We start from the raw sequence: 18,137 nt of genomic DNA, 5'->3' as shown, positions 1-18,137 counted from the left end.
TGCTGGATGCTCAAGAGTGAGTTGTCATCCCTCTCCAAAACTGCAGTCTCCAGTTACATTACCACTGTCCTGAATGGAAGTTTCAGTCTTCGTAGCAGGCAGTCCAAGTATTCTTGACCCCTCCATCTGCCAACTCAATCCATTCTGTAAGAGATCTCCCAGTCTGGGCAGTGGGAAGGCTGGACCCCAGAATCTCAGTCTGCCAGGCACGGTGGCTCACACCTGTAATCCTAACACTTTGGGAGACCGAGGCGGGTAGATCACCTGAGGTCAGGAGTTCGAGACCAGCCTGGCCAACATGGTGAAACCCCATCTCTACTAAAGATAAAAAAAATTAGCTGGGTGTGGTGATGTATGCCTGTAATCCCAGCTACTGGGGAGGCTGAGGCAGGAAAATCACTTGAACCTGGGAGGCAGAGGTTGCAGTGAGCCAATATGGTGCCATTGCACTCCAGCCTGGGCAACAGGGCGATTCCATTTCAAAAAAAATAAGTCCAAAATTAGCCAGGCCTGGTGTTGTGTGTATCGGTGGTCCTAAGCTACTCAGGAGGCTGATGTAGGAGTTTCTCTTTTATTTTATTTTTTTTTTTAATGTTTACAAAAGCCAATACCAATAAGGAGTTTCTCTTCTTAAGCCCAGGAGGTGGGGGTTGTAGTGCACTGAGATCGCACACCATTACACTCCAGCCTGGGTGACAGAGTGAGACCCCCATCTCAAAAAGGCCTGAGAAATCATTCAGCAGCTTTGCACGAGTTCTCCCTTCTGTGTAAACTCCGTCTCCTGCTTAGCTTCAAGGCTTCGCACCTTTGAGCTCATACCGGCCTTCTCTTTCCCACCCCCCAGACCCAGCAGGTCAGATACCAATTTTTTTGACTCCGAGAACCAATGATTGTCTCTCCATGGCTCCAGCCATACCGTGTTGTAGATAGACAGTTTTTCTCCCCAGAGGTTTAACTCCTTAAGGGCAGATACATCTTTTATTTCTGTTTCCCAAAACTAGCAGGGTGCTTGACTTAAAGTAAGTGCTTGATAAATGGAGAGACCAGCAGAGAGGGTCCTTGAACTTTAGAAGCTTTTTCTAAAATAAAAACAGCCACAGACAGCGGGCACTTGTATAATCTTTAGGTAAAAGTGTTTTATACTAAAAATAATGGACATTCAATGGGAATCCTTACTTTTCACTGAGCCCTGTACCAAGTATTTTTACACGAACTATTGTACTTTTTTGTTGTTTCTTGTTTTTGTCTTTGTTATTATTTTTACTTTAGACAGAGTCTTGCTCCGTGGCCCCGGCTGGAGTGCAGTGGCGCAGCCTCAGCTCACTGCAACCTCTACCTCACAGGGTCAAGCAATCCTCCCACATCAGCCTCCCTAGGAGCTGGGACTGACTACAGGTGTGCTCACCACCTGTGGTAGGGAGTGTCAGGCTCATCCAGCAACATAAATCCACAGTCGTTGTCAGCAGGGTGGTAGGTGGTCAGGATATTCATCTGGATTGGCAGAAGCTGATAACTGGGCTCAACTGAGGAGGAAGGTTTCAGGTGCTGACAAGTAAATGCCTCCCTGCAGTTCAGAACGCAGTTGCTATGGCAGGCGTGTGTGAACTGGCACACCAGACCAAAAGCAGGCCAGGTGTGGGGCCTGTCTGCATTTGGGAAACAGAGGTAGGAGAACTGCTTGGGCCCAGGGATTTGGGACAAGTCTGGGCAACATGGTGAAAACCACCTCCATAAAAAATAAAAAATTGGCTGGGCGTTGTGGCTCAAGCCTGTAACCCCAGCACTTTGGGAGGCCGAGGCGGGTGGTTCACCTGAGGTCAGGAGTTCAAGACCAGCGTGGCCACTATGGCAAAACTCCATCTCTACTAAAAATACAAAACTTAAGTGGGCATGGTGGTGCACACCTGTAATCCCATCTACTTGGGAGACTGAGGCAGGAGAATCGCTTGAACCCAGGAGGCGGAGGTTGCAACGAGTGGAGATCGTGCCACTGCACTCCAGCCTGGGCAACAAGCAGCAAAACTCTGTCTCAAAAAAAAAAAAAAATTAGCTAGGTGTGGTGGCATACACCTGTGATTCCAGCTATTTGAGACGCTGAGGTGGAGGATCCACTGAGCCCAGGAGACAGAGGTTGCAGTGAGCAAGATCATGCCACGGCCCTGGGTGATAGGGCAAGAACCTGTCTCAAAAACAAAACAAAAAGCAAGGGTGAGGACAGTGTCCTGTGGCGTCTGTACGTCTGACTGCGTGGGAGTGTTTGAACAGACAGCACCCTCTGGGAAGGAAGGTGGAACCCAAGGAAACAGGAGTCTCCTTTTTTATGGAGTCAAGGGTGGATCTCCCTGTTACTAGGCACACATCCCTGCATTAGTAATCCCTGGGAAAGAAACACAATAGAAGCTTTGTGGAAAAGGCCTGGAGGAATTCGGCTGCCCTCAATGTTGCCTTTTAGATCATTGCAGGTTGGCAATTTGCTAACCCAAGGAGGGTCTGTATAATCCTTCTTCCCTATTAATTACCGAAGGCTGCTCTCACAGTCTTCAGGAAGGGGCCGGTAACACCCAGAATAGCCCTTTGTTTCTCCATTTGGTGGCTTAAGCCTTACATTACCCTCCCATTAGGTAGCTTACATATATATATATATATATATAATTTTTTTTTAATGGAGTCTCACTCTATCACCCAGGCTGGAGTGCAATGGCATGATCTTGGCTCACGTCCGCCTCCCAGGTTCAAGCGATTCTCCTGCCTCAGCCTCCTGAGTAGCTGGGATTACCCCAGCCTGCCACTGCAACTGGCTAATTTTTGTATTTTTAGTAGAGACGGGATTTCATCATGTTGGTCAGGCTGGTGTCAAATTCCTGACCTCAGGTGATCCACCTGCCTCGGCCTCCCAAAGTGTTGGGATTACAGGTGTGAGCCACAGCGCCCAGCCAAGATATACATATATATATTTTGACATAAGGGGTTGTCCCATTCCCTTCTCACTCTGAACAGTAATCTCCCCTCCTAGCCACCTTAAACACTGGTTAAGAAATCTGCTTTTCCCCTCTATGCTTGCTGTTAAATAGGCTAGAAAGTGTAGAAAGTGGATTGTTTTAAGACCAAGCACGGTGGCTCACGTCTGTAATCCCAGCACTTTGGGAGGCCGAGGCGGGTGGATCACTTGAGCCCAGAAGTTTGAGACCAGCCTGGGCAACATGGTGAAACCCCGTCTCTACTAAAAATACGAAAATTAGCCAGGCATGGTGGTGCCAGCCTATAATCCTAGCTACTCGGGAGGCTGAGGCAGGAGAATCTCTTTGACTGGGGAGGCTCACTTGCAGTGAGCCAATATCACACCATCAAACTATAGCCTGGGCAACAGGAGCAAAATTCTGTCTCAAAAAAAAAGGTGGGGGGGGCAGGTGCAGTGGCTCATGCCTGTAATCCCAGCACTTTGGGAGGCTGAGGCAGGCAGATCACTAGGTCAGGAGATGGAGATCATCCTGGCTAACACGGTGAAACCCCATCTCTAATAAAACTACAAAAAATTAGCTGGGTATGGTGGCATGCACCTGTAGTCCCAGCTACTCAGGAGGCTGAGGTAGGAGAATCAATTCAACCCAGGAGGTGGAGGTTGCAGTGAGCCAAGATTACACCACTGCACTCTAGCCTGGGTGACAGATCAAGACACCATCTCAAAAAAAACAAACAAGAAAGTGGTTTCTTTTTTTGTTTGGAGACAGGGTCTTGGTGACACACACCTGTAATCCTAGCTACTTAGGAGGCTGAAGTGCAAAAAATGGCTTGAACCCAGGAGGCAGAGGTCGCAGTGAGCCAAGATTTTGCCACGGCATTCCAGCCTGGGCAATAGAGTGAGACTCCGTCCTCCTACCCGTACCCCCCACCCAAAAAAAGGATCAGAGCAAATATTAGAAAAATGACACTCCCTATTTTAATCAAAACATGATCTCCTTGTAATGTACACAGTATAAAGTAGATAATGTTATCCTCATTTCAGGGAGGAGGAAACGGAGAATAAGATGTTAGGTAACTTGCATCAAGTTGGCCAGCTTGATCCCTGAGTAGTGGCAGAACCAGAACCTCATTTGAACCAGCCTCACTCTAAGCCCCAGCCCTTGCCACACCACCACCCATCCGTTGCATAAACAAAGAACCTCTGTCTGATCACGTATGAAATGAGGGATTGATGCAGTCCAGTTGGGAATCCTGGAGTCTCAATGGCCCCACCACATGGCAGTGATCAGAAAGATGTTCTTCTGTGGGGAGGGCTGGGCCTCATCCACTCCCCAGTCGTCTCCCCACATTCCAGGGAGACGCAGTGAGCTCTCTGCAACCAGCTCAGCCTCATGACTGCACTGCTTGGGTTGAGAGTGACATTGCTCCAGACTCATTTGAACCTGACGGCTCTAAAGGTTACCTTGACTCTGGACCAAAGTTTGCTGAGTAAATTAGTAACATAAGCAAGGGTGTAGGAAAAACTTTAACCACCTCACAGAATTCTATATTAAGAAGCCAAACTGTTTTTGAGAACCAAGGGATGATGTATTCAATGAGCCTGCCTATTCCTAGAGAATCCTAACCGGGGTCTGACAATATTAACGTTGACGGGGCTCCTGCCCAGTGCCAGGGCTGAGCTCATCGCTTTATGGACTGTTTAATCCTCACATTGGCATTGTCTTCATTTTGCAGCCAAGAAAATAAACATAGGAAGGAATAAGTAACTTGTCTAAAGTCATACGGCCAAAATTCTAACTCAGTGCCTACATTCAAAGTGCGTGACATTTCTTCTTTTTTTTTTTTTTTTAATTACAAGGTGACTGGGCTGGGCTCAGTGGCTCAGTGGCTCACGCCTGTAATCCCAGCACTTTGAGAGGTTGAGGCGAGTGGGTGGCTTGAGGCCAGAGTTTGAGACCAGCCTGGCCAATACAGTGAAATCCCATCTCTACTAAAAGTACAAAAAATTAGCTGGGCGTGGTAGCATGCACCTGTAATCTCAGTTACTCACTGCTCTCCAGCCTCGGTGACAGAGGGAAACTTGGTCTCAAAAAAAAAAGAGAGAGAGAGAGAGAGAGACTGGGTCTGGGTCTTGCTATGTTGCCCAAACTAATCTTTAATTCTTTTTTTTTTTTTTGAGACAGAGTCTCACTCTGTCACCCCGGCTGGAGGGCAGTGGTGCAATCTTGGCTCACTGCAACCTCCACCTACTGGATTCAAGTGATTCTCGTGCCTCAGCCTCTCGAGTAGCTGGGATTACAGGCGTGTGCCACCATGCCCAGCTAACTTATTTGTAGTAGAGACAGGTTTCACCTTGTTAGCCAGAATGGTCTCAGTATCCTGACCTTGTGATCCACCCGCCTCGGCCTCCCAAAGTGCTGGGATTACAGGCCTGAGCCACCGCGCCTGGCCTATTTTTTTTTTTTTTTTTTTTTGAGACAGAGTTTCGTTTCACTCTTGTTGCCCAGGATGAAGTGCAATGGCGCGACCTCAGCTCACTGCAACCTCCGCCTCCCAGGTTCAAGCAATTCTCCTGCTTCAGCTTCCTTAGTAGCTGGGATTACAGGTACGTACCACCAAGCCCAGCTCATTTTTCTATTTTTAGTAGAAATGAGGTTTCACCATGTTGGCCAGGCTGGTCAGGAACTCCTGACCTCAGGTGATCGACCTGCCTCGGCCTCCCAAAGTGCTGGGATTACAGGTGTGAACCACCAGGCCTCGCCAAGAAGAAAGGCCTTGAACTCTTAAATTCCTGGCCTCAAGCAGTCCTCCCATCTCATCCTCTTAAAGTGCTAGGATTACAGGCATGAGTCACTGCACCTGGCCAACATTTGTATTTCTTTCTTTCTTTTTTTTTTTGCTTGAATGGCGCCATCTCTGCTTACTGCAACCTCCACCTCCCAGGTTCAAGCAATTCTCCCACCTCAGCCTCCCGAGTAGCTGGGACTCCAGGTGCCCACCACCATACCTGGTTAGTTTCTGTATTTTTAGTAGAGCCAGGGTTTCATGATGTTGACCAGGCTGGTCTCAAATGCCTGACCTCAGGTGATCTGCCCACCTCAAGCCTCCCAAAGTGCTGGGATTACAAGCATGAACCACTATGCCTGACCCAACATTTGTATTTCCTTTTTCTTTTCTTTTTGAGACGGAGTCTTGCTTTGTTACCCAGGCTGGAGTGCAGTGACTCAATCTGGGCTCACTGCAACTCCCACCTCCTGAGTTCAAGCGATTCTTCCTGCCTCAGCCTCCAGAGTAGCTGGGACTACAGGCGTCCGCCACCATGCCTGGCTAATTTTTGTATGTTTAGTAGAGACAGATTTCACTATGTTGGCCAGGCTGGTCTCAAACTCCTGACCCTGTGATCCGCCTGCCTCAGCCTCCCAAAGTGCTGGGATTACAGGCGTGAGCCACTGTGCCTGGCCCATTTGTATTTCTTTTTTTTTTTTTTGAGACGGAGTTTCGTGCTTGTTACCCAGGCTGGAGTGCAATGGTGTGATCTCGGCTCACGGCAACCTCCGCCTCCTGGGTTCAGGCAATTCTGCCTCAGCCTCCTGAGTAGCTGGGATTATAGGCACGTGCCACCATGCCCAGCTGATTTTTTTTTGTAATTTTTTTAGTAGAGACAGGGTTTCACCATGTTGACCAGGATGGTCTCGATCTCTTGATATCGTGATCCACCCACCTCGGCCTCCCAAAGTGCTGGGATTACAGGCTTGAGCCACCGCGCCCGGCCTATATTTCTTAAAAAGGATTTTACAATGATAATTTCCTCAAATTCAGAGCCCTCTTTCTACTTAGTATAACCGATGAGGTTTTTTAAAAGATAATGTGAACTCTCCCACTCCCAGAACACAGGCAGCAGGCCAAACAGAGGCTCTCAGTGAGGGTGAGGGTGTGGGGTTAGGAAAGGGCAGCCTGTAAACACGCCAAGCTACTTCCACACTCCAGTGGTCAGGAGAGCGCAGAACTGAAAGCGGGAACAGGAGTCTGTGGCCTGCAGCTCACATTTAACCGTTTTTCAGAGCTGGCTCAGAAACACAGTTCTCCAAACCACAGCCCACTGCAAAGCCCAGCTGAGATCATCCAGTGACCATCCTAGGACCAGCAAGCAGGACTCCTCGGCCTGGGGTCCCATTTGCCAACAGGAAGACAGTGGACATCTGAGTGCCTCAAGTCACTGACCAGGGGGATGAGAAGCAGCTGCTTAATAAGCCCCCACTGTGAAACCTGAAGGAAGAGCCCTTGTGAGTGCAGCCCCTTAGGCATCTCAGAGCAGGGACAGGAAAGAAAAACAGGTTGTGTCACCGGTGTGACCAAGCAAATTACCTTCCCTGAGCTGGTTTCCTTTATCATCTTATCTTACCTCCCTCTAGGGACCCTGAGATGCCTTGAAAATCAGATGGGAAGTCACTGTCACTCACTGCAGGGTTGTGTTGTGCTGGTCACTGATGCCACTGACTGGAAACACCAAGCTCCTGGAATCGGTCATTTAGGACAGTGCCAGCAGTCAGAGCACAGGTCACAATTGTTCCAACCATGGTAGTCAGTGCTTGCACTCGAAACTATTGTCTGAATTTATTTTTTAAGAAATTTAAGGTTGGGCATGGTGGCTTACACCTATAATCCCAGCACTTTGGGAGGTGGGCAGATCATGAGGTCAAGAGTTTGAGACCGTCCTGGCCAACAGCGTGAAACCGTCTTTTATTTTTATTTATTTATGATTTTTGAGATGGAGTCTTGCTCTGTTGCCAGGCACCAGGCTGGAGTGCAATGGCACGATCTCGGCTCACTCCAACCTCCAATTCCTGGGTTCAAGCAATTCTCCTGCCTCCGCCTCCCAAGTAGATGGGATTGTTACAGGTGCCTGCCACTGCACCTGTCTAGTTTTTTTTTTTTTTTTTTAATTTTAAGAAAGATTTCTGGCTACTGCTCCTGTCTATTTTTTTGCATTTTTAGTAGAGATAGGGTTTCACCATGTTGGTCAGGCTGGTCTCAAACTCCCGACTTCAGGTGATCTGCCCTCCTTAGCCTCCCAAAGTGCTGGGATTATGGGTGCGAGCCACCACGCCCAACCCACTGTTATCATTTTTAAGTGTCCAGTTCAGGAGAATTACATACATTTACATTGTTAGGCAACCTATCTCCAGAACTTTTCCTTTTGAAAAACTGAAACTCAAAATATAAATAAATAAAATAAAATAATGAAAAGATGAAGAAACTCAAAATCCATGCCCATTAAACAGCTCCCCATTTTCCCCCAGCCCTGGCACCTAGAACTTTACCTTGTTTCTATAAATTTGACTTGAGTATTTTTTTTTTTAATCAACAAAACTCTTAACTCGCACTGTCAATATACACAGCAAATACTCCACGGCAGGCCTGGGCCACGCTGGAGTAGCAAAGACAAGGATTGTTCTGGATGGAGTCATACCTTCCCCAGCCTTGGATCTGGGTAATTTTCAACACCCTAATTCATTCTCTCCTGGCAGCTGGAGAGACCGGTGGGACAGCTGCTCACTGCAGAAGAGGTTGGTGAGAGACGTGCTCATCATCTCAGAGGGCCTGACTCTGCGCCAGCCACACCCTTATCTGTCTGCTCCATCTCCAGAGCTTCTGGGCCCCAGCTTTGGCAATGAAAGTTGTGCTTCCACTATTAGACAACACCAAGATATGTTAAAGCCGGACCCTGCTGACTCACACATCTGTGCATCTAGTGTAGCTCCTGTTGAGATGACTTGGCTTTTTAAATTGCCTTCTCTGAATGGGTATTTATCCTAAGACTGGACTGGCCACATGAAATTGGGTTTTGCCTGCTAGGATGTTTGTGAGTGTGGATGTCAGGTGGCAGGGGGCTGAGAAGGGAAGCTCAAAGGAGGCTTCTCATCCCACGTGACTCACACGTTGCTCAAGCACCCACACCCATGCAGGGCTGGAAACTCCTGTGACTCGGCTCCTGCCTGCCTCTCCCAGGCCATCTCTCCCTGTGGTCCAGCCACCAAGGGCTGCTTTCTACTCCACACACACTCAGGATTGCTGTGTCCCAGGGCCTGCTTGGTGTCCTCCGAGTAGACACTAGACCATAGCTCACAGAGCTGCCTCCCTCTCACCAAGCGGCTCTCAGCTCAAACGCCACCTTTTTATTTATTTATTTTTTTTAGGAAGGGAGGAAGGCAGGAAGGGAGGGAGGAAGGAAGGGATGAAAGAAGGAAAGAGGGGAGGAAGGGGGCGGAGGGAGGGAGGGAGGGAGGGAAGGAGGGAGGAAAGGGAAGGAAGGAAGGAATTCAAGCAATGAGAGAGATATTGCCGACCTGGATCTAGAGGTTTACAAGTTGATTTCTTCTTTTGAGAGAAGGAAAGAAAAAAAATGAGTAAAGGAGAGAAAGAAAGAGGAAGAGAGAAAGGGAGGGTGAATGGAAATACTGCTTTATTCTGAAAAAAAAAATGGGTATTAATAATGGCCAATCAATGTTTCATTTAAACCTATGAGTAGGTGTGATGTGCTATTGACAAGAATGTATATTTTGTGTATTTAAAGTGGAGAGCTCTATAAATATTTATTACGTTTACTTGTTCCGGATCTGAGTTCGAGTCCTTGATATCCTTTCATTGAGTCTAAGTCTCTATGTATCTGGGTGTTAGGATCGTTAGCTCTTGTTGTTGCATTGATCCTTTTACCACTATATCTTTGTTGCTTTAAAATCTATTTTCTCCGATACGAGAATTGCAACTCCTGCTTTTTATTTATTTTTGCTCTCCATTTGGTTGGTAAATCTTTCTCCATTCCTTTGTTTTGAGTCTTTGTGTATCCTTGCATGTGAAACAGGTCTGGATGTAACACACCGTTGGGTTTTGGCAGTGTCTTTTGATTGGGGGATTTAGTCAATTTAAATTTAGGGTTACTGCCATTTGATGTTAACTGGCTGTTTGATCCATTCATTGATGAAAATTCTTCTTTATGTTGTTGCTCTTTACTTTTTGGTATATTTTTAGAAAGGCTAATACTGGTTGTTTCTTTCTGTGTGTAATGCCTCTTTCAGAAGCTCTTGTAAAGCAGGCCTGGTGGCAATAAAATCTCTGAGTACTTGCTTGTTCATAAAAGATTTTATTTTTCCTTCAGTTGTGAAGCTTGGTTTGGCGGGATATGAAATTCTGGGCTGAAGGTTCTGTTCTTTGAGGATGTTGAATATTGGCCCCCACTCTCTTCTGGCTTGTAGAGTTTCTGCTGAGAGATCTGCTGTAAGTCTGATAGGCTTGCCTTTGTGGGTTATCCGACCTTTCTCTCTGGCTGCACTTAGTATTTTCTCCTTCGTTTCAACCCTGGTGAATCTAACGATTATGTGCCTTGGGGTTGCTCTTCTTGAGGAATATCTTTGTGGTGTTCTCTGTATTACCTGGGGTTGAATGTTGACCTGCTTTGCTAGTTTAGGAAAATTTTCCTGAATAATATCCAGAAGGGTATTTTCCAGCTTGGATTCATTCTCTCCATCGCATTCAGGTACACCTATCAAACGTAAATTTGGTCTTTTCACATAGCCCCACATTTCTTGGAGACTTTGCTCATTCCTTTTTATCCTTTTATCTCTAATCTTGTCTTCTTGTTTTCTTTCATTAAGTTGGACTTTGACCTCTGATATCCTTTCTTCTGCTTGAACAATTCGAGTGTTTAAACCTGTATTGTATTCTTCAGTTCCATTAATTCTCTCATACTCCTCTCTAAGTTGTCTATTCTCAATAGGAATTCGTCAAACCTTTTTTCAAAGTTCCTAATTTCTTTACGTTGGGCTACAACATGTTCTTCTAACTCACAGAAGTTTCTTATTATCCACTCCCTGAAGCGTGATTCTGTTATTGGGATGCGCTCGTTCTCCGTCAAGCCTTGTTCCATTGTTGATGTGGAACTGTGATCCTCTGTAGAGGGAGAGGCGTTCTGATTTTGAGTATTCTCAGCCTTTTTACACTGGTTTCTTCCCATCATTGTAAATTTATCCTCCTGTCGTCTTTGAAATTACCAACTTTCAGATTAGGTCTCTTGAGTGGACGTCCAAGTTGTTAGTTCCCAGAGCCAGAATGGCTGCGTTAAGACTGATGGTGCTTTTCTTCCCAGGATTCTCCTGTCTGGCTTCCTTCTTGTGTCCGTAATGGGCAACTCTGCCTTCCCGGGGCTCCAAACCTCGGTCAGAAGGGGAACCAGTCTCGTTTACTCTGCGCCGAGAGCTGCCGCGCTGAGGTGCCGTCACAGCTGCTGCGCCGGTCTCAGGAGTCGTGCTGGGGACCCGTGTGGGTCCTCCAAGCCTCGGTCAGAAGGGGAGCCGGCCCTGTTTACTCTGCTCTCCAAGGTGCCGGCAAAATCGCTGCACGGCCCCAAGAGTCCCGCTGGCAACCCATGTGGTTCCTCCATGGGGGATCTTCTGCTCCCTGAGCGACCAGAATTTGTCTGAAAGTGTGGCATCCTCTAGTTCTCTGCGCTTTGACTGAGAGCTGCAGTCCTGAGCTGTTAGCGATCGGCCATCTTGGATCGTTCCAAACGCCACCTTTTTAAAGACTTCCTTAGAAACAGGCCAGGCACGGTGGCTCATGCTTGTAATCCCAGTACTTTGGGAGGCCGAGGCAGGTGGATCACGAGGTCAAGAGATCGAGACCATCCTGGTCAACATGGTGAAACCCCGTCTCTACTAAAAATACAAAAAATTAGCTGGGCACGGTGGCGCGTGCCTGTAATCCCAGCTACTTAGGAGGCTGAGGCAGGAGAATTGCCTGAACCCAGGAGGCGGAGGTTGCGGTGAGCCGAGATCGCGCCATTGCACTCCAGCCTGGGTAACAAGAGCGAAACTCCGTCTCAAAAAAAAGAAACAGCCTGACTTCCAGTTTCACCAAAAACTGACCCCGAGATGAGAGATTAGGTACATGGCTTATTTGGAAGGTGATCCTGAAATGAATGAGAAAAGGAGTTCGAAAAAGCAGGTCCATAAAGTGTGCATCACTTAAGGAGCAGGTAACCACTGCAGGCAACTGGGTCTCATTCCTGGGGACTCCTGAGAGACCTTGCACCATCCCACCAAGGGTTATATTGGTGTTTGCCTTAGAGTAATTCATTAAGCTGCACATTTGCTCTGTGTATTTTTCTGTATCTGCATTTTACAATACAGGATTTTTTTTTTTTTAAGATGGGGTTTCTCCATGACGGCCAGGCTGGTCTTGAACTCCTGACACCCACCTCAGCCTCCCGAAGTGCTAGGATTACAGGCTTGAGCCACTGCACCTGGCTTTTTTCTTTTTTTTGAGACTTGGTCTCACTCTGTTACCCACGCTGGTGTACAAGAGCGCAATCATGCCTCAGGGCAGCCTTGACCTCCCAGGCTCAAGCCATCCTCCCACCTCAGCTGGTACTACAGGCATATGCCACTGTGAAAGGAAAATCAACCTTGGAACCCTGAAATCACTAAGCTAAAGGGAAAAGTCGAGCTGGGAACTGCTGCTAGGGCAAACCTGCCTCCCACTCATTCAAAGTCATTCCTCTGCTCGCTGAGATAGATGCGTATCTGACAGAAGCATATCCCTTGGAGAGGCTAATCAGAAAGTCAAAAGAATGCAACCCTTTGTCTCACCTCCCTGTGACCTGGAAGCCCTCTCCCTGCTTGAGCTGTCCCGCCTTTCCAGACAGAACCAATGTACATTTTACATATACTGATTGCTGTAGCATGTCTCCCTAAAATGTATCAAACCAAGCTGTCAGCCAGGCGCGGTGGCTCACGCCTATGCTCCTGGCACTTTGGGAGGCTGAGGCGGGCAGATCACCTGAGGTCAGGAGTTCAAGACCAGCTTGGCCAATGTGGCAAAACCTTGTCTCTACTAAAAATACAAAAATTGGCCGGGTATGGTGGCATGCACCTGTTGTCCCAGCTACTTGGGAGGCTGAGGCACGAAAATCGCTTGAACCCAGGGCGCGGCGAAGGTTGTGGTGAGCTGAGATTGCACCATTGCACTCTAGCCTAGGCAACAAGAGCAAAACTTAAAAAAAAAAAAATGACTGATTTAGGTACAGGAGAGCAGTCTGTTAATACACTTGTGCATAACTTTGCTCACTTTTTTGTTTTTTTTTTTTTGAGACGGAGTTTCGCTCTTGTTACCCAGGCTGGAGGGCAATGGCGCGATCTTGGCTCACCGCAATCTCCGCCTCCTGGATTCAGGCAATTCTCCTGCCTCAGCCTCCTGAGTAGCTGGGATTACAGGCGCGCACCACCATGCCCAGCTAATTTTTTGTATCTTTAGTAGAGACGGGGTTTCACCATGTTGACCAGGATGGTCTCGATCTCTTGACCTCGTGATCCATCCACCTCGGCCTCCCAAAGTGCTGGGATTACAGGCTTGAGCCACCGCGCCCGGCTGCTCACTTTGTTTTTTTGTTGCTAAATTGTAGGGTGGGTCCAGTGACTCACACCTGTTATCCCAGCACATTTGGGAGGCCAAGGTGGATGGATCACTTGCAGTCAGGAGTTCGAGACCAGCCTGACCAACAGGATGAAATCCCGTGTCTACTAAAAATACAAAAATTAGCCGTGTGTGGTAGAGCATACCTGTCAACCCAGCTACTCAGGAGGCTGAGGCAGGAGGATTGCCTGAACCCGGGAGGCCGAGGTTTCAGTAAACTGAGATCCTGCCCCTGCACTCCGGCCTGGGCAACAGAGCCAGACTCTGTCTGAAAAAAAAAAAAAAAAAAAGTAATTTGTAGAAATTCACAGAAAGTAGTAAAAAGGTATATAAGTCATCCATAATCCCAGCTCTCAATGCTTTTGTAAGTTATGAATAAATGCTTTTGTAAGTCATTATGAATGCTGAGACCACAGGCTTGAGCCACCCATGCCTGGACAAAGCAAATCTTATTGTGTCCCCCGTCCTGTCCTTCCCAGTCTACCTACTCATTTGTCTACTCACAGACCCCAAGAGGTAAAAGGTCCGAAGGTAGAAAAACCAGACCAGACATTAGAAAAATGCAAATCAAAACTACATTGAGACACCATGTCATGCCAGTTAGAATGGTGATCATTAAAAAATCAGGAGACAACAGATGCTGGAGAGGATGTGGAGAAATAGAGACACTTTTACATTGTTGGTGGAAGTGCAAATTAGTTCAACCATTGTGGAAGACAGTGTGGCAATTCCTCAAGGATCTAGAAATAGAAATACCATTTGACCCAGCAATCCCATTACTGGGTATATACCCAAAGGATTATAAATCATTCTATTATAAAGACACATGCACACATATGTTTATTGTGACACTGTTCACAATAGCAAAGACTTGGAACCAAGTCAAATGCCCATCAATGATAGACTGGATAAAGAAAATGTGGCACATATACACCATGGAATACTATGCAGCCGTAAAAAAGGATGAGTTCATGTCCTTTGCAGGGACATGGATAAAGCTGGAAACCATCATTCTCGGTAAACTGACACAAGACTAGAAAACCAAACACCAAATGTTCTCGCTCATAAGTGGGTGTTGAACAATGAGAACACATGGACACAGGGAGGGGAACATCACATACCGGAGCCTGTCAAGGGTGAGGGGCTAGGGAAGGGATAGCAAGGGGTGGGGAATAGGGGAGGGATCCATTAGGAGAAATACCTAATGTAGATGATGGGGTGATGAATGCAGCAAACCACCATGGCACGTGTATACCTATGTAACAAACCTGCTCGTTCTGCACATGAACCCCAGAACTTAAAGTATAATAAAAAAAATAGGAAAGAAAAGCCAGACCAGAGGTGGAGCCCTGGGCTTTTCCCCACCACGTGCCACCGTCGCCTAACATTGGTACCAGCTGCTTCATCAGAACGATGCAGAAAATGAAACCTGGCCAGCCTCTTCCCAGTTAGTGAGCAGCTCCCTGACATACTTGTAAGCCTCATTCCTGGTCAGCTCTGCGGTATTTTTTTTTTTTTGAGACGGAGTTTCGCTCTTGTTACCCAGGCTGGAGTGCAATGGCGCAATCTCGGCTCACCGCAACCTCCGCCCTGCGGGTTCAAGCAATTCTCCTGCCTCAGCCTCTGGAGTAGCTGGGATTACAGGCGCGCACCACCATACCCAGCTAATTTTTGTATTTTTAGTAGAGACGAGGTTTCACCATGTTGACCAGGATGGTCTCATCTCTTGACCTTGTGATCCACCCGCCTCAGCCTCCCAAAGTGCTGGGATTATAGGCGTGAGCCACCGTGCCTGGCCAGCTCTGTGGTCTTATAATTCCAGCTCTGTCTGGTACTCAGCTAGAGGGGTCTGGGTCGGGGCATTGTCTCTGACTGATGGACACTTAGGTTCTGCTCCCAAAGGTCACAGCAAAGAGGTGCTGAGAGGTGGAGGGCGAATGTTACCCTCTATTTGTAACCCTGGAATGCAGAGAGGTAGCCCTTGCTCTTTCGTCTGTCCAGCGCAATCTTCCTCCCAAAAGCTGCACCACTCAGTCCCACTTCCTTCAGAGATCATCTTATCAGAGGCCTTTCCCAAACTCATGCACAAACTCGGCCCTCTCTGGGGCCTTACCCTACTTTTCCTTCACAGCACATGCCACTTGTTACATATATGTGTGCATACATAAATACGTATCTACAGATTTATTGACTGTACCCTCCACCCTCTTCCCACTGGAAAGAAAGGCCCACGTGGGAGGGACGTTAGCTTGGCTCTTAGCTGTATTATTGACACCTGTACCCTCCACCCTCTTCCCACTGGAAAGAAAGGCCCACGTGGGAGGGACTTTAGCTTGGCTCTTAGCTGTATTATTGACACCTGTACCCTCCACCCTCTTCCCACTGGAAAGAAAGGCCCACGTGGGAGGGACGTTAGCTTGGCTCTTAGCTGTATTATTGACACCTGTACCCTCCACCCTCTTCCCACTGGAAAGAAAGGCCCACGTGGGAGGGACGTTAGCTTGGCTCTTAGCTGTATTATTGTCACCAGCTAGCACGGCTGCCAGTCAATAAATATTTGTCAAAGGAATTAATGAAATCTCTCCTCCCACTTATGTATTACTGTCCTTGCAGTTTCTAATTGCAACTTACAAGTGGACTACAAACTGCAAATCATTATATTATGCACTAATGCCAATTTAAGAAATCATTAGGATGACCTGGAATGAACTTGGCTTAGTTGCAGTCTGCCACGTGAATATGGTCTAGGTTTCAAGTGAAAACCAACACAGGATCCTTCGGGATGTGAAACTTGCGTACAGTAATTCCCGCAGAGGTAAGGAGGGCTCCTGGAATTTGCCCCCTTCACTGTTTAATCACACAATATTCCCTGCCCAGGCCAATCGGCATTACCTCCTGACTTCAAGATGCCCCTCTCCAGCTCCTGTGCTGGTTAAAAAACAAAACAAAAAAAACATGGCTGGGTGTGATGGCTCACACCTGTAATCCCAGCACTTTGGGAGGCTGAGGCGGGCAGATCACGAGGTCAGGAGTTCCAGAGCAGCCTGACCAACATAGTGAAACCCCTTCTCTACTAAAAAATTTAAAAATTAGCCAGGCATGGTGGCATGTGCCTGTAGCCCCAGCGACTCAGGAGTCTGAGGCAGGAGAATTGCTAGAACCTGGGAGGCGGAGGTTGCAGTGAGCCAAGATCCCGCCACTGCACTCCATCCTGGGCAACAGAGCAAGACTCAGTCTCAGGAAAACAAAACAAAAACAAAAAAACATTTTAACTTCAACGTGCCAGCTCACCAAAGAGCCAGGTGATTCGACTCAGCTGCTGAGGAAGGAAAGGTGAAAAGTATGTGGACAAAAGAGATCATGTGTTGTTTTTACGTCAAACGGTTCTCCAAACTTATTTCGTATTGAGAACGAGACAGGCACAAATGCACGTCTGGATTATATATACTGTTGAAGGTAGATTCATTTGCTCAGTGAGTCAAGGTTGGCAGGAAGCCAAAATGTACTAGCTGAGGCTTCAGCCAGTCATGATTATCTAGATCATTTAAGACAAAATCCAGTACCCCTCTCAGGAAAGTAGCAACTTGGAATAGAATCTGGCATGCTTAAGGTCTTTTGGGGAACAGGGATGCTTATTTCCTCTGCCTTCCTTGACTGCCTACATGGATATCCACGTGTCATCCCTTCGGGACAGATTCTCATGCACATGCTGAAGAGTTGTCTTTCTTGATGTAGGCCAGAGGCATTGATGTGCAGCAGGTTTCTTTAGTCATCAGCTATGACCTTCCCACCAACAGGGAAAACTGTATCCACAGAATCGGTCGAGGTGGATGGTTTGGCCATAAGGGTGTGGCTATTAACATGGTGACAGAAGAAGACAAGCGGACTCTTCGAGACATAGAGACCTTCTACAACACCTCCACTGAGGAAATGCCCCGCAATGTTGCTGACGTCATCTGAGGGGCTGTCCTGCCACCTAACCCCAGCCGGAGTTCAGTCTTGGGGGGCACTGAGGAGTAGCAGGAGGAGGGAGGGAAGGGAGCCAAGGGATGGACATCTTGTCACTTTTTTTTCTTTGAATAAACGTCACTTTTTGAGGCAAAAAAAAAAAGAAAAGACAAAATCACTTCTATCTCAGCCAATTATTAAAGTAGAAAGTATTTTTTCTTTTCCAAAAACAATCCTTATATCATTAAAAATGCTTACTTTGAAATATATTATAAATGGAGAGGGGTTTAAAATGTGTATGTACAGGCCCGGCGCAGTGGCTCACGCTTGTAATCCCAGCACTTTGGGAGGCCAAGGCAGGCAGATCACCTGAGGTCAGGAGTTTGAGACCAGCCTGGACAATATGGTGAAACCCTGTTTCTACTAAACGTACAAAAATTAGCCGGGTGTGGTTGTGCACGTCTGTAGTTCCAGCTACTCAGGAGACTGAGGCAGGAGAATGACTTTAACCTGGGAGGTGGAAGTTGCAGTGAGCCAAGATCGTGCCTCTGCACTCCAGCCGGACGACAGTGAGGCTCTGTCTCAGAAAAAAAAAATATGTGTATGTACAGCTTAAAATGAATCTCATGTGACTACACTGGAGACACAAGCACCTCCAAAGACCCCTGAGCACTCTGCCATCTCACCCCCTTTCCTCTCCAGAGGTAACCAATATCCAGACCTTTGTGCTAACCTCCCCCTGGCATTTCTTTTTAATTGTT

At 47.3% G+C, this 18,137-nt stretch overlaps 1 pseudogene; it reads left to right on the top strand.

Annotated features, from left to right (window-relative positions):
- Positions 1–16,970: 16,970 nt before the first annotated feature.
- LOC118149599 (small nucleolar RNA SNORA67) lies at positions 16,971–17,094 on the top strand (annotated as a pseudogene).
- The last annotated feature ends 1,043 nt before the right edge of the window (positions 17,095–18,137 follow it).

The sequence above is a fragment of the Callithrix jacchus genome, chromosome 19 (assembly GCF_049354715.1).
Source record: "Callithrix jacchus isolate 240 chromosome 19, calJac240_pri, whole genome shotgun sequence".
NCBI classification, from domain to species: domain Eukaryota; kingdom Metazoa; phylum Chordata; class Mammalia; order Primates; family Cebidae; genus Callithrix; species Callithrix jacchus.
Note: the sequence above shows the minus strand (reverse complement) of the source record. Positions and strands in the feature narration are given on the sequence as shown.